The sequence below is a fragment of the Ambystoma mexicanum genome, chromosome 2p, assembly GCF_040938575.1.
Source record: "Ambystoma mexicanum isolate Mex_15411 chromosome 2p, UKY_AmexF1_1, whole genome shotgun sequence".
Taxonomy (NCBI): domain Eukaryota; kingdom Metazoa; phylum Chordata; class Amphibia; order Caudata; family Ambystomatidae; genus Ambystoma; species Ambystoma mexicanum.
In genome coordinates, this window is record NC_090923.1 from 1,141,604,745 (window position 1) to 1,141,621,836 (window position 17,092).

At 46.1% G+C, this 17,092-nt stretch overlaps 1 protein-coding gene across 1 annotated transcript in view; it reads right to left on the reverse strand.

Moving 5' to 3' along the window:
- The window catches only part of LAGE3 (L antigen family member 3), a 65,828-nt gene that overhangs the window by 2,369 nt on the left and 46,367 nt on the right, over positions 1-17,092 (reverse strand). The gene's annotated exons all lie outside the window — the stretch shown is intronic.

The window sequence follows — 17,092 nt, forward strand, 5'->3', positions numbered from 1 at the left end:
TTCAATAATTATGGTTTTATTTTAGGTTTAGTGGTTAATTAATAAGTTAAACATTAACATAAACACTGACATTTTTAGACTAAACGTTTATATGTAGTAACCTTGACTTGATTTCTTTGATTTGAGAGTATTCAATGGTTTGTATGCAAGTTATGTGGACAGATTTGTATTGGGTGTGGTAGATTAGATTACCTTGTGTGTTTAACAGTACTTTTTAAACATTTTTGCCAAACCTACTGTGCATATACAGCGGCCCCACTGATGTCTGTATGTATGTGTGTGTGTGTGTGTGTGTGTGTGTTTCATTCCATGTTGTCCCTCCTCGTCTACTGTGCATGTAAAGCGACAAAATAGAGTGTTGGGTATGGCTGATTATGTGTATTTTGCTAAATATTTTTAATTTCACTGAATGTTTTTCATTTTGTCTTGACCTATTGTGTGTGCGGCTGTCATACTTTGCGTGGATTATAGCTCATCATTTGCCTGCATACTTCAAAAACAGGGTGTTTGCTAGCAGGCTAACAGTTTCAGAATCTGCCTCTCCCCTTCAGCTTACCATTCACACTTGGACCACCCTGACTTTCAAAATCAACAAGGTAAAGTATACTGTGACGAATCGGAGGATGTCGTCCCTTCTCCCCTAGTGGGAGACCTTTCCAATGGGGCCAGGGCGATGCGTCCACAGTACAATAGACCCCTGGGGAGGTATACAGAGGGAGGCTCACACAGGGAAGGACGCCCCCCCCCTATGGGATGGGGGACCACTATTCTCAGAACGCGGTATCCCCGCCAATCACTTGTCCCTAGACCCCTTTCCTATAACCTTAACAACCCCTTCCCTAAGAGGGTAATGAGTTATAGTCACCCTACCATTTCCCTAGAAAGTACTGAGACTATGAAGAGCACAACCGACCCAGGTGAGATCAAGGGTAGAAATACAGATACAAGGAAGAATAGGGAGGAGTTGAAAGATATCATATTGACAACCACTGAGATGAAGAAGATGCGCAGAGGAATGCAGAGTGCCCCACGGAAGCAACATGAGCGGACTAGATAACTTGGAATAAGTACTAACACGAAAAGGAGTAACAGAGGCATGAAGAGTACTCCTAAGAACCGCAATGAGTGGTCTAGTTGTTGCCTGCTGCTCATTGGTCAATGTAGAGTAGAAAAGGAGGAAAGACTCAGGAAACAGTTGTCTAGTCCTCCCTGGAGGAGCTAGCACGGTGCAGAAAGGTGGAAGGAAGCAGACCTGGAAGCCAAGAGGAGAGCTGGAAGGACCAGAAGGCAAACTGGCAGAGAAATGCTCCCGGTATTCCGGAACTCCTGGGAAGCGCATGAAGGGGAGATGACGCTGCCCAGCGGGAGACAGACTGCAGTGTTACTGGGTGGACCAGAGCCCACTGCAAGGCTCCCCAGAGGCAGAGGGAGCACTCGGCTGGCTGGTGGAACATTAAGAAGGTGCAGTCAGCATCCTCAGTAACAGTACATGGCAGGCAAGTCAAGCAGGTATGTCCCACAATAAGAGCAGCTTAAGGGTCTGGGACCCACCGAATGAAAGCAACCCAAGTCATCTTCCTTGTGGCGGTACCTGGGAGGAGAGGGCTCCAAAAACCTGCATGCAAAGAAGAGGGTCCTGGGACCCACCAATGAGTGAGACATTGAGAGTCTGGATCCTGCACCTATTTGAAAGTCAAATAGAGTGTCTGGGACCCACTATACGAGAGCCGCATGAGTAGTCATCCTCGTGGGGGTACTTGGGAGAAGAGGGCTCCATGTACAGGAACATGAAGAAAGGCCTGAGACCCACTCCACTGAGAAGAAGGGAAACCACAGAGAGTTTTATGAAGGACCATACTTGACAGGGAAGCAAACCAAGTTGGCCCAAGCAGAACAAGAGAGAAAAGCAGATGTCTGGGACCAATGAGAGAATTGCCAAAAGAAGGCCCCAAGGCAAGGTAATTGTCTATGGTGGTTGTACTACGAGAAACAGAGGATTGTCAAGAGAAGGAACCAGGACAAGGGAATAATCACGCCTGGTTGTTGCGAAGCTTGTGTTACAGAGAAATATCTAAGAACTTTGTTTTACATTTAAGAACTTTGGGGTTGGAACTTTTGTTATTTGGAACTCTTTGATTGGATCTACAACTTATTGTTCTAATTGTTCTGTATAATTTAGTCAATAGTGTGATGGATGGAAATAGGCTTTGGACCTGTGACAGTGGACTATTTACTTTAGACACCAAAGACATCCTGACAGTTTCCCTAAGCCCCCTCCCTTTTACTTTCAATAAAGGTTTATGCCAATCAATATGAGCCCATTGTGTCAGCGTCCTACTTCTACACCCTTACAATACTTGTAATTGAGGCATCTTCTAGGAACAATCCAACTCCTATAAACCTCTCACAAGATTGGCCTGCTCCTTGCAGTGGCCATGCCACATTTTCTAGCAGTGCGTTCCATTTTGGGACTCCAGACAAACCTCTACACAAAGTTCAAATGGTATTAAAACATGTTGCCCACATTTTAGGCTTGCAATAATTAAACACGAGTGGTGAAGATAATGCGCTGGCTGCCTGTAAAGCAATGTACAGAGTTAAAGACTCTTTAGCTGGTCCACAAAGCCTTCTATTGCCTTGCAGCATACTAAACTATTAAGCTGTACAAACAATACCAGCCTGCCAGTTGTCTAAGGCTAGTCTCTCACAATAAACTAGATGCCCGTCCATATAGATGCAAACGCTTCAGTAGAAGATCCCTCCATTATCATGCCTCCTTGTTGTGGACCACTCTCCCATATCCTCCGCGACACGAGGCAGATTGTCTAAAGTTCAAAGGATTGATAAAACTATACCTGCATCGATCCATCTACAGCATCTGGCCCGCTGAAGATAACAACTGGACATCTCCAATTGCCCAGCTTACTTTTGCCATCCCAATCTTTTACACATGCTCTGAAGTAACACTGCACTTAAAACCCATCATAAATAGCCCAGGCCAGCTCTGAACACCAGGTTTATTTTAGCATACCTGTAAAGGCTGCAGCCTGTACTAGAGACAAGAGTAGAACTCTGTTATATTTGTATTTATGTATTGAGTGTACAGGGGGTTTTCACCCAGAAACACTTCTATAAAAGAAACAATGGGGGCAACCCCAGAGTCAGGTGCTGTGCTTAAGTGGGAATGGTAGTGATCAGGTGACAGGGGCAAGGTTGGAAATACAAGGAAAAGAAAGAGACTGGGAACCGGACAAGAAACACTGCCTGCATTACTTTGAAGTGACCAAATATATTCAAGGTAGTATGTACAATGGAGTTACTTTCAGAGTAGTCACAGCGGGAAGTGGATGGTGATCCGTCTTGGTTAAAAAGATGTAGAGCTGGCCCAACAGGGACGCACTGTAGAGGGGCTCCGTCCCCCATGGTGGCCTGAGATAGAATGCAAGGCACAATTTTAGCCCTTCTCAGTGTATAATCAGTCGCTGAGGTTGTGGTGTCGAGGAGCAGGGGTGATTTGGAAGTGAGGTAGCATCAGAGGGCTGCGCAGCACCAGCATCCTTTGTGAAAGCTCTGGTGCGGGCAAGTCGGCAGGGCCCCCTCTGGCATCCGACGAGTCCACACAGTGGTCTAGCTCGGAACAGGCTCGGTAGAGGGGCGGACTGAAGTCGGGGGAGCAAGACCTTGCTCCCTGTTGAAACGGGACGGTCCAAGTGCAGTGAGACTTTTGGTGAGGTGGGCCCAGCTGGGAGGTCACGGCGTTCCATGCTGACGGGAGGCTTCTTCCCACAGTGGAGTTGCGGTCCAGGCCCAAAGCCGCAGGATACGGGGCCAAGCCCCCGTTGTGGACCCATAGACAACCCAGGTCTGGCAGGCCTGGGGAGCTTGAAGCAGAGGGGCTAGCGGAGTAGACTACCAGAGTGGTTGGGGGGGGGGGGTGTGGTCTGTGTCCTGCCAGCCCCCACGCCCTCTTCCCCGGGATGATTTCTTGCCGTGCTGAGCTCGGGCTCAATGCTGCAGGACATGGAGTTCTGCTCTTGAAGTGGGTTCATTGTTGATTAGCTGCCTGCCAGCCCCCTGTGGTGCATTATTGGACTGGCAGGGAGCTCACAGTGGCCAGCATTGACTGTGGGTGGCTGGCTGCATTGGAGATAGGTCTGGGCCTGACACCTCTGGACACAGGGCTCAGGCCTTGTGGTGGGCCCATTGAAGATCTGGGACTTGTGTGGGGTCTTGAGGCAGAAGGCAGCGGGGGTCCACAGAGCGGATTGGAGTGTGGGGCATCTGGGCCTCACCCCCCACCCTCTGTGACTTTTTCTGAGGCAGGGTTGATCAGGGGTGGGCAGCCTCCTGCATATAGAGCCCCAGTGGCCTGTGTACTGCTACCCCACCCCGAATTCTACACTGGTAACCCCTGGAGTGTCCACAGAGACGACTGGAGGACCCCAGGGTGGGGGTTTGAGGCGGAGATGGCCAGTGGTCTCTGTCACATGAAGTAGTGGGGCAAGGTCTGTTCAGCTATCCGAATACCTGAAAAATCTGCAGCCCCTCACAGAGCTTTGAACCAATGCTTGACTAACTGATCTGGGGGCTGGCTAGCTGTAGGGTACTTGCTGCGAGAGGCAAGCTTCCACACCTGAGGGAGTTCCTGGTCGGGGCTAACACTGGTGGCGAAGGTTAAGGGAGGTATTGGCAGTTTGCAGCAGTTCCATAGATTAGCTGCAATGGATGGAGTGGACAACAGACTGCCACCAACCAAGGTGGGGAGTAACATTCAGGCCCCATCCACAAAGGAAGACATATTGCAGGAGATCACAGCATTGCAGGGTGAACTACAGGCCTCAGTCTCGTATCTCAGAGGTAGGGTCGAGGTTCTGGAGAACAAATTTGAAGGTTAGTGCAGACCCTGTAGAAATTAAGTTTGACGGGAGATTGTCGGATCTTGAGACAGGAGACGAGGATTATCAGTTGAAAAGGGATGACCTTGAAAATAGCGCAGGAACAACCTTCGCATGTTCGGTCTCCAGGAGAGGAAGGGGGGGGGGCGCTAGTGATGTGGTGAAGACAGCCAAGGCTCTGGTGAATGTCCTGTTCTACGATGAAGATGGAATGGAGGTGGAGACCGAACCGGCGCATCATGGAGGAATGGTCAGGGGAAGAGGTCCAAGATCTGTGGTAGTGAAGTTCTTGAGGTATATACAGAAAGCCACAGTCCAGGAAAGGGCTAAACGCCTACACAATATTCAGTATGAAAGAGACACTATACAAATCTATCAAGAGCTCCCGAATTTCACTCTGGCCAAGTGTAGGGACTGCTGACCTCTCACTGCCTGGTTGTCTGACAGGGGAATACGCTACAGTGAGGTCTCACTTGCCTCTACTGCTAGGGAGGGTATTGCGGGGCAGGCTCACCTTCCCATCCTCAGAGTATGGGGGGCTCCACTTTGGAGAGAAGGGACGAGTTCCCTTGATTCGTCACATAGTACAAACATTATTCATGCTTATTACCTTCTTGCTAACAACGCTACAATATATTTGAAGACAGATTTCTCCAGATTAAAGGCTCATGGTGATATCGGGTAATTAAATGAAGGTTTAATTTTACTCTAATGAATATGTAGTCCTCTAGATGAGAGCCAGTTAATTAATGCGTGGGTTCTGTTTTTATTATAGAATGATTTGTGTAATGCTGGCCCTGAAGACAAGGCTTTGTGCTACTCGACGAAACAAGTATCGCTGCAAATCATGAACTACTTGAGCTGCACTTGTAATCAATCTTTAGCAGCGTTAGGGGGATTTAGTAAGAATGAATGGTATGGATTATACACTAGTTGGCTGTTAAACATAACAATTGCACTTTGGAAAGATGCATGACGTTAAGCTTCTCAGGCATTGGCTGCCTATAACTAGAATGACTCCAATAATTGCACTTTAGAAAAATGTAGCAAATTAATGTTGGTTCCGTTGTAGAGATCTAAACCAGTTGGTTGATTAAACATTTTAGGTATCACAACTAGCGGGCATTTAACATACAGATGTGTCCATATTTTTGTACTAGCATAATTGCACTTTGAGAAAGTCGCACTTTATGTATTTTTGATCCATCAACTTGTGTGTAATTAGTATTGGTCTATTGTGTAGTCTTTGGGGACATGTCTTTGTCGTCTTGTACACATGTTTTTATGTATTTGATCAGTGACTTATCTGATGCATCTATATAGTTATAATTTGCGATGTAGCGTAGAATTACCTATATATCTACTATGCATGAATCGCACTGATGTGTTTGTCTTTGTGAGTCTATGTTGGTTCATACATTTAACCATTGGAATATTATACATGGTTTCATGTTATGTAATCTATTGACTTTTTGACTACATTACACTAGAGAGAACATAATTAAGGGCAAATAAAAGCAGGTGAGCTGGTGGTCCTGCCACGTGTTTACTATGAATTATTACATTACAAAGTTACAATCCTCTCATTCGTACACAGAGAGATTGTGTACACATTGCATACACCTGTAAATGGGCAGACTGGATAGACTGTTCATCCCTACTTTTTGTAAACATCTAGTTAACTAAGTGTGTATATAATATATTCATTATGTTGATGCAAAGAGAAAACTAGACACTTCATACTATGGATATCACTGTAGGAGGCAGGCAACTAGGTACACAATTATATGTTTTTCAGGGTAGATATTTTATAGCAAAATGTTGACAAAGCATGACAAGGAATTTTGAGATCAGTGGATTGAGCAGAAGCCATGGAAATCTCTATAATCATCCGGTCACCAAACTGTGTCTTTCATCAATGGGGCTGTGAATACCATGGACATTTTCAAAAGTGTCCCCTTGTAAATATGACACCGCTTCCACTAAACCAGGGATCTGAACCTTTCTCTCTGCAAATGTTTTGGACTACAACTACCTTCAGCCTACCAGCATAGTGAATGCAAGTTCTGGCTGATGGCTCACAAGTTAAGTGCTACCCTCTCACATGAGTCCAGATTGACTTGGCCTGGCCACAGGATTTAAACTTGCTAACACATTTTATTGTTAAAATTGAGTGTTCACATAATTGAACAATATTAGTCCCTGGTTTTCACATACGAGATGTTTTTGCAAAGGGTTGGACTGTTTTAATGTATTTAAAATTGTGGTCCATTAACAAATGATTTTGCAATACACATAGGGTCAGGTTTACAAAGCAGAACAACTTATATGAAGTAACTGTAAATTTCAAAGAATTGACTGAATACAGCAGCTGCATATTGAATACTATGTAAAATCATAGTTCTTATTTCTTGGAAGAATATGTTCCCGTTAGCTGGAATGCCCCTATTATACAATTACATGTTCATCTAATTTTTTTTATGTCAGACATTTTGTACATTCGACTGCATGAAGTTAAAAATAGGCTGATTCACAAAGGTTAATCCTATGAAGCAGACAGCTCGTTGGCCACAATTATTGGATTCAATGTGTTATCCAGTCCATGTGAGACTGCTCTTAAATTTTTTTTAAAAAAATGAAAAAAAGGGCCTTTTTGAGACCACCTCTGGCATGCTGGGGAAAAGAGTCAGACAACGGGGTGGCATGATATGAACCTTTCTCTATTAAACAATTTAACAAAAAGCCCCAACTCTCCCTTTTCTAAAGGGTATGCCCTACCTACTAAGGAAAACGTGGGTGTTTGTCATCAGGGTGGTTGTCCAAGTGAAAAAGTCCAGTCCTCTGTCAAAACTACCTAACTCTAGCCCTACCACTTGTGAGAAACCAGAAGGTGTCTCACCCACTGGTCCCCAAAGATCTGTCATCTAGGTGGCCAGGACACAGCCATCACTTTTGTGCAGGAGGATCACAGGGTGAAGGGTACTCTTCCGGGAGTGGGACACCGGATGATGAGACGTGGTATCCCTCTCTTTCCTGTAACACCTTTACCCCATTCTATCAGATAGGATACATAGGAACTTTACACCCCACCCCACATCCCCCCCCCCACTTTTCTTGCACAAAAACGTTCACAAGGACAGCCCGCTCTGGGAGAAAACAGACTAACACCTGAGCAGTATACCTGACATGTCCCAATACAATCGGCAGGCAATTGCTTACCAAACCTCACACCCGACTTCCACTAGCTTCCTCACACGGATAAAAGGCGGAGCATAAAAGCACATCTGAGCGAGGCAAAGCACACAAGGAACCACAGTTTCGAGACAGCAGCTGAACGAGAGAAGAAAGATGTCAAAACAGGAGGAGATCACAAGCAGGGAAGTTCCCTTGCCCTTTTCAACAAGAAACCATTACTTTCAAGAGCCCTTGTGGTTAGAATGCATAAGACCAGAAAACCAGGCCTAAGATTCCTGTATTGTGTGTAGGAGATACCTGGGGCCCTCCTGCACTACTAATCAAGGCAGGGAGCAGAAGCAGCCGTGGTACTGTCCTTGCTTCCCAGAACAAAGCAGCATCAGTGAAATCAACACAGCTGGAGAGTTGGGGAGACCAATACAAGACCGGTCTGTGTTGAAGCCAAGGCTGCAAGCAGCAACATTGTATGGCGAGCGCTGGAATGAACATTGTTAAAATGCGTATGATAAAAGACGCAAGTAAAGGTGAACTGCTGATTAGTGTTTGAACTTTGAAGATACTTTGATACGATACCTTGGTCCAGCACCACGTAGGTGCTCAATAGAAGGCCTCTGTAAGGTGTCCAGCTGAGCAGTGGCAGAAGTGAAAGTTAAAAGGGACATATTAACAAGAGAACAAAGAATTGAATCGAAGTGGTCCTGCGATAGGGCAAGCAAAATCCTGCGCACAGTTGAAAGCCTTCGATGTTGATATAGTAAAGAAAGTTTGGAAAATGAGAAATTAGGTCCGAGCCCAGCCGAGGGAGACCAATTGAAGGTTTTGTGCTAAAGTGGGCCTGAGCGGTACCAGGGGCGACCAGTGAATCATCAGAAAATCCTGAAGCAAAAGGAACCTTGAATGTTTGTTGCATCAGGCCCTCTGAAATAAGAGACTTTAAATGGCAAATGGACTTAGAAGATCCTGAAACTAAGATTTTGAACTGCATCGCAGTGCTAGAAAAGCCAGAGTATGTGCTAAGCTCGAATGTGCCGCCTTATCCTCTGCTGAAAACGTGGGGAAGGGAAGGTAACGGCTCAACTATGCTGACATATCTTTTCTTGAACACTTCTTTTGTATATCATTTTTTTCCCACACCATTTGTATTTAGTTAGAAGTAAGGATGGGCAATAGGTTTTTAGTCAATCTTCGTTACTTTTAAAACCATTATTGAGATGAGGGAGACCCCTCGTAAAGCTTTCTTCTCTTTGATTGGTTTTACCACAATTAAGGAGAGGGAGATCACTTATGATTTCTTGATTAGGTTTGCAAGAATTACTGAGCTGAGGGAATTCACTCCCGATGCTTTAGTCAGTTTTACAACAATTACTGAGACAAGGGTCATCCCTTCAGATGCATTCATTATTCTTCCCCAAAACCCCAACGGTCTACCCTAGATCCCGTTACCTCTTTCTTCCTGGGACCACGTTGCTGGTTCTTCCTGGGATGTTGGGGCCTCTCTTTTGCTTTGGCCATTCGCTGCCACCCTTTCCTTGCTCCTCTCGGCCAGGCTTCAGTTCTGCAGGTCATCCAGTTCACCGGTATCAGCGTTTGTTAAGGGACCATTAACGCTAACAACTACTAGACACCTGTAATGAACCTTCACAAGTGTAGCCCTACTTAATGTACTCAGATGTGTGTAACCCTATGTTTATAACTGCTAACTCTGTATATTGCCAACTGTACATTCATGTAAATACTGCAACCGGTAATTGTACATTCATGTAATATTGTAATATGTAATATTGTAATCTTATTCATGTAGGTTTGTAACATTGTAAGCCTCGCATATACTTGCTGCTGCGCCCGGTAACCTATGGGTCTGGAGCGCATTATAAATAAATAAACAGACCAAGCGGTCCACCTCGCTGAGGTCATGCCACCGTTAGCAGGATCCCCTCTTCTGCATTGGTCGGGCCTCCTTCTAGTTCCTGTGGCTTTCTCTGACCTTCCAGCCTTGTCCTCTCGATCAAGGACTTGCTTCTCCATATTGTGTCTTAATTGTCTGGTCTGAACTTCCCGGGCAGGTGAGTCTTCATGCTGGCTTCTCCCTGGTTTCCCTGGTTCACCTTCAGACAGTCCCTGGTCTATTTTTATGGTCGGTAGATGGGACCTCCCCAGCTAAATGTGAAAGTCCCTTTTCTGTATCCATGATGCACTCTCCAGATCTTCTCAGGGCCACCTCTTCTTAGTACTTTGGAAGTCGCATGAAAGAGTAGTTTGCATAACTCCTGTAATCTTCTTCACAGTGTTTCCATAAAACAATGAATTAGGGTTTATAGGAAGAAAGGGAGGAGTGTCACAATAACATACAGTGGTACTATCAGCTGCTTTTCTTCTAGACCTTAAGGAATTCGGGGACTCAGGTAAGAGGGTTAGGGAGTTCCACCATGGAACCGGATTCACCAACCCCAATGAGGGCAGATCCTCCTTGTAAGATCCTCCTGCTTGTTACCACCCCTAGTGGTAATATCGGGTAGCGGCCTCACCTCTATAGCCTCACAGAGGACGGCTCCCCCATGGAGAGGAATGATGTGATCCCAAGATACAACAGACCACCTCACAACGGACTCCAATGGGTGGGAATTTGCCACCATAGGGAGGTTTTAGCCCTGATCCCCGATGCCACATGCATATGCCCCTTACTGTATGCTCACCCCTAACTCCCAAACCCTTAACTCTCATACTTAAGAGTATATATTCCTCCCCTTCCTCCCCCCTTTCAGGCTTACCCCTCTTCCCTGACCACCTCCAGCACCCCCCCCCCAATCCCCAACAATCCAATTAACTACTCTCTCACTTCCTTGTTCCGGCCCTGCTGTGTACCCGCTGGTTGTCCTACTCCATGGTGTGGTGTTCTCTGTAAATCATTTCCGAGGTGGTTTCTTTTAGAGGCGGCCAAGGAAATGCGTTCCAAAGACCATTAACCAATTATTGTGGAAGGATACTTTGGATTCACACCAACATCATGACTGACAAGTACACAGCTATTTTTGTAATCTCAAGGGAAGGTCTATGGAAAACAAAGCTTCTTGGTGGTGTCAGTGTTTTCTGATGGGTGGTCTAAGCCAGGGGTCTCCAACCTTTTGTATGCAATGAGCAAAATGTGCCTATCGAATGAAATGGTGAGCAGTTGGCAGACAAATGGTTGCAACACAAATAAGAAAAGTAATAAACTTAAAACTGCTTATATAACATTTTAATTTGCTGTACTTAGTTATCTAGACCATGTGCAATTCTAGTAAAGGAAACGTGCAAGCCCTTCAACTTCATTTGAAATTTAGTAGTTGTTTGCATGAAACGTTGAGGATATCGAGTGGTCAGGAGGAGATTTTTAGAGACACATGACCAGTCAAGTTGTAAAATATAGTAGGACTAAATAAACATGACCAGGGGTTTTAGGTTCTCCAGCAAAATATGTTTCTGAAATTTAGTGCAAATGTTTGAACAGTTAAAATGGTCACAAATTGACCACCGATTTTCAGGTGTACTTTGGGATACTCCCATGGGATTTTCTGGGATCTTTAAATCAGCATTACTGTTCCACATTCATCAATTACTGTTTTGTGGATTGTTTTTCCTTCTTGAGTTAATTCTCCAATGACCAGGGTAGGCATCACGAAGACAGAGGGGCTGGTTGCCGGTGCCTAAACTCGACAAGGAGGCATTGCAAAGAATTACTAATTCACAAGAAATTAAGATATTCTCTTAAAACTGTTAAACAGTTCAAAGGCCACAAAGGAAAGTGTCACTTTGTGAGAGTCTTTGATTGAAGCTATCCGGGACAGAGCTATTGGAAAACAGCATCCCCAAGTTCAGGAGGTGCAAGTTATAGAAAGGGATGCCCCATGGTTCGATGCAGAATGTAGAATCTCCAAAAGAAAACTGAACCACGGTTTAATGAGTGTTGTCTACATGGCTAATCCATTTTAAAACTATAAATCTGAATATAGAAATTGCCAAAAGGCACACAAAAAAATTTAAAAAAACGTTTGAGAAATAATGGTAGCTTTTTCAAAGGGCACAACATTGTTTTATGTTTAATGCAGTTATTGAGACAGGCACTATACCATCTACTTGGACAAGTAGTCCTTAGACCAGCAGCCCCCCCCATAGTTATAGACCAATTTCCTTACTCGAGATGGTCAGTAAGATATTCTCTAAATTTTTGTTGCTCAGACTGGAGGAGTGGACTAAAAGTAACAATACCTTGAAGCCCTCCCAAACAGGTTTCAGGGGAGGGCTTGGTACATTAGACCACTGCTTCGCTCCGAGCACCATCATGGAGAATAATGGTAAGGTTAAGGGAAGGAGATTATTTTTGGCTTTTTCAGATTTGGAGAAAGCATTTGATTGATAGAAACATAGTGTGCCATAATTTACATTTTAAATCTTATCCAACTGTGATACAACATCTCAAAATGGGGGAATTCTACATTGATTTTCCCCAACAATAAAAAGGTGAAAAGTAGGGATGTTAGTTGGCCACAATTAATTCTTGCTGACGTTCATTCTAGTACTTTGTTTAGAAAAGTTAATTCACCCTCTCTGAAGGGTACATTTTATAGTATACCATTATTCTTTAAGCCAATGACGCAGCTATTTTTGACTTAACCCTGGCAGGTCTCCAACAGGGACTGCTAAACACTAATGACTATTTTGGGAACTATAGTTTGAAATTAAATATGATAAAAAATAAAATGATGGTGTTCAGGAAAAGGGTGAAACCTCGAAGCTACGTTTTAAACGATTGTAGAGATGTAGGGACAGTCATTTCTATTTGAGCCTACACTTCTCAAAGAGCGGTGCTTGGGTCAATCATTGTAAGAAGACAGCTGAAAAGGCATCATTAAGGAGTAAAGGGCTTTTTAACATTTTTATTTCAAGTTTGGGGCTTTCTGATTGGACAGGTGCCTTGAGGTATACAAGGCAAAGGCCTGTTCCATGATTTTTATGGCAGTGACATCTATGGTGGTTTAAACTCTCATGCCCTGGAGGGGTTGCTCAATAAATTCCTGTGCCAAATTGCAGGTCTCCCTGCAGATACACCTGGTAGAACCTTATGAGCAGATTTGGGGGTGTTTAGTTTGAAGGAGTCGTGTTACGCTCACCTGGTATCCACAGGGACGCCACCCAGCCCTGGTTGGATGATTTGCACTCTCGAACCCTCTCCCGGTCCCTTGGTAAGGCCTCTGGTTAAAAATGAGTCTGTAATATAGGAGAGCTGGATTCAATACCAGATTGTCTTTATGTTTTGCCACCTCCCTTGGCCTCAACTCCTTCCTTCCCCTTGGGCCCTCTCCTCACCTTAATATTGTAAAAGGTGGATTCTCCGTCCTGCTCCTCCTGGCAGGGGCACGTAGATGTGGGGGGCGAGCAGCGACCAAGTTACTTCACTGGTGCAAGCCCCCCCTCCTGTGGGAATCCAGGCCTGCTGCGACTCTGTAGGTATGCTGCTTTAAAGTCTTTATATGCAGTTCTTATGTTCCTCTTAGTTCAAATAATAATGTCATACTTCTTTCCATTTAGGTATGCAAAGGTATTTTGGGGTTGTCATGCAGTTTGAAGATGAGCATGGGCCGGCAGGCGAAAGCGCAGTGCTGTCCGGTGAGTAATGCGCGATGCGCTGGGCTGTTTCGCCTTTTATATTGCTAACATGTGTCTTTTCTCTCCTTGCAGGTTGCGATGTTCCTCGGCGAGCGCCGTAATGTTCAAGCAATGATACTGACCAGGAGATGACTACCCAGGTAAGAATTGTGTGGCTTTCTTCATTCGGGAGGAAACGTGAGTAAACACTTAATAATGCGGTCTTTCTTTCTACTCTTTCCAGGTTATGGTATTCCAGGATGCATGCGGTGCCGGATGATGGGAGTTTGTACCTTCAGGTGAGTGGAACTGAAGTCAGCGATGGATACTGTTCCAGGTAAATTTCGTAGTGTTCTTTCTCTCTCTGCAGGTCCTTGGTTTCAGGTAAACTGGCATCAAAGAACTGGACACAGTGAGCATTACACTGCCCACAGCATGTTCTGCTGTTTGGGTGTGGTTTAAATAATCACAGGTAAAGTAGTCCAGGTAAAACAGTCCCAGGCCTGCCACACCCAAAATACTAGACCGCATAGCTCAGTTCCTTGTAGCTGAGCTATGTGTGTGCCTCCATGTTGGCTGAACCTCCCCTCTACCCCCCCCCCCCCCCCCCCAAGTTAAATAGTCCCAAGTAAATAGTCCCATTCTGATGTTATGATATGGCATTTGTAACGCGCCTATACACAAGTGTTTCAAGGCGCGACGAGGCAGGGAGAGGGAACAAGGGGAAGACAGACAACGATCCTACTAGGCCAGGTGTAATTTAGATCGCGCAAGTGCTGGGGTAGGGGGGTGGGATAAGGGGAAGGGAGGGGGGGGAGTGCAGTACAGGGTAAATAGAATAAAAATAAATAATAGGGCCAGCTGGTGGCAAGTGCAAGGTAAGTGCAGACAAGTGCTGGGGAGGGGGGGCTGTAGGGATACAGAGACAGTCCCGCAGTGCAGGGGTTGCCAGGGAGGCAGTGCAAGTGGAGAGTGGCTGGGCCAAGGACCGAGGTCGGAGATAGTGGCCCAGTTGCAGATTCAGTGCAGTTTCAGTGAAGAATTTAGCAGGGGAGAGGGAGAGAGAGAGAGAGAGAGAAAGCAGAAGCAAAGAGGAAGGTTTTGAGGTGCTTCCGGAACCGGAGATGGTTCTCATCAAGTTTCAGGGAGGCAGGAAGGCTGTTCCAGAGATCTACCCCCAGCGCGTTGCTTCGAGAAGCGGCTGACCCTGAGGGAGTTGGAGACGGATGAGCAAAGGGCTCGGGAAGGAAGATATTTAGGAAAAGAGAGTTGAAGGTATTTAGGCCCCAGGCCCCAGAACGCCTCGTGGACAATGCAGAGGGTTTTGAACTTAATCCTCGCAGCCACTGGGAGCCAGTGTAGAGATTTCAGTCCTGGAGAGATACGGTCCCTGGGCTTGAGGCCAAGGACAAGTCTCGCAGTCCTGTTCTGGATGTGTTGCAGAGGGCAGAGAGTGGAGGCAGGCAGATTAAGATAGAGGCTGTTACAGTAGTCCAGCTTCGAGAGAACCAGGGGTCGGGAGACAGTGAGCTTCTGGGGGAAGGAGAGGAAGGGAAGAATACCTCTGAGGAGGTGCAGCTGGTAGTGTGACTTCTTAGGGACGTCAGATATATGAGGAGAGAAGGAGTGTGGAGTCGAAGATGACCCCGAGGTTTTTTGCCTTGCAGGTAGGAGCAGGAAGAGGGCCAAGAGAGGCTGGCCAGAGAGCTGCAGGGAAGGAGGGAGTGGGTGTGCCGATGAGTAGAATCTCAGTCTTACTGGCATTAAGGCAGAGGTCATTGGTGGCACACCATTCCTGGATAGCAGACAGACAGTCAGAGATGAGGGAAGGAGAGGAGGAGGCCGAGGGTAGCCTGAAAATGAGCTGGGTATCGTCCGCATAGCACTGAAAGTTGGAGCAAAGAGCGGCGATGCGGTGGGCAAGGAGTGCAAGATACTGGTTGAAAAGCCAGGGAGAGAGATTAGATCCCTGGGGGACACCACGACCCCAGTCGGACCTGGGAGGGTCGATTGGAAAGGAAAGAGGTCAGCCACGCCAGAGCCTGACCAGTGATACCCAGGTTATCACGGAGACGGTTGAGGAGGATGGCATGGTTGACAGTGTCAAAGGTAGAGGAGTGATCGAGCAGAATGAGACCACACAGAGTGTTGGAGTCGAGGTTCGAGAGCAGGTCCTCACGGATGTTCAGGAGAGCAGTTTCCGTGCTTCTGGCAGCTCTGGGAAGCCAGATTGATGGTCATGAAGACTTCCAACAGATTCAGCATGGAGGTTAAGCTGGGAGATGGCCAGTTTCTCCAGGAGCTTGCCCAGGAAGGGAGTGATGGAGATTGGGCGATAGTCAGACAGGAGGGGTCGGAAGAGGGTTTCTTAAGAAGAGGGTGCACAAGGGAGTGCTTAAGGGGGGATGGGAATACTCCAGAGGCGAAGGAGTGGTTGCAAAAGTCAGCCAGGGCAGGAGCCAGGGAGTCGATGTGGTCCTTGATAGTTTGAGGAACAGGGGTGAACCAGTTTAGACGAGACTTTCATAGATCGGACTTGCTGGAAACCTCGTCAGCAGAGAAAAGGGGAAAGGCAGAGGAGGGAGGAGGGGTGGCTGCAGAAGGGCCAGGGGAAGAGCCGGGAAGAGAAGGAGGGAGGTGATAGGAGGAGAATGAGGACAGGATGTCCTGAGTTTTAGAGATGAAGTGAGAGGCCAGTGCAGTGCAGAGGGCCTGGGAGGGGACAGGAGAGGTAGAGACTGCAGCAGGGTTGGCAAGCTCCTTGCAGATTTTAAAGAGTTCGGCCGAATTGTTAGATGCCGCAGATATGCTGGTCATCTTGATGGTTATGAGCCTGGTGCCAAAGGCGCCAGGACTGACTCCAAGAGAGTCTTGGATGAGGTTTTAAGGTCTTTGACCTGGCCCTAACTGGAAGGCTGACTTGCCAGTGAGGGCCAGAGACAAGGGTCATGACAGTCGGGCCAGTTATTATTTTTAAGTTATTTTATTTTAAAAGCACATCTGGCATTTTCTGCTAATCATAAAGTGAATTTCAGTGTAAGTGCGATTGCAGCCTCCCCTGGTAAAGAAACAAACTTGTGGTATGGGGTTGTAAGGCACTGTCCATTTGGATAGGGGGTGAGATGTAACTAAATATGGTGCATTAAGTCAACTCAAAATAGCTCCTAAAGCAAGAGCTTGTCCGATGGGGAGCGAGGCAGATGTCCAAAATATACACAGGTTGCCCTCTTGCGCTTTACATGCAGACTTACGTACACATAAAATGGCACAGAGAAATCTGTGAAATAAGAGCCCCAGAATATGCTAATGGTACGTTTACATTTAACCACCCCTCAATAAATTAAGAAGGCGTGCAGGAGGAAGCAGAAAATGTGGCTCTA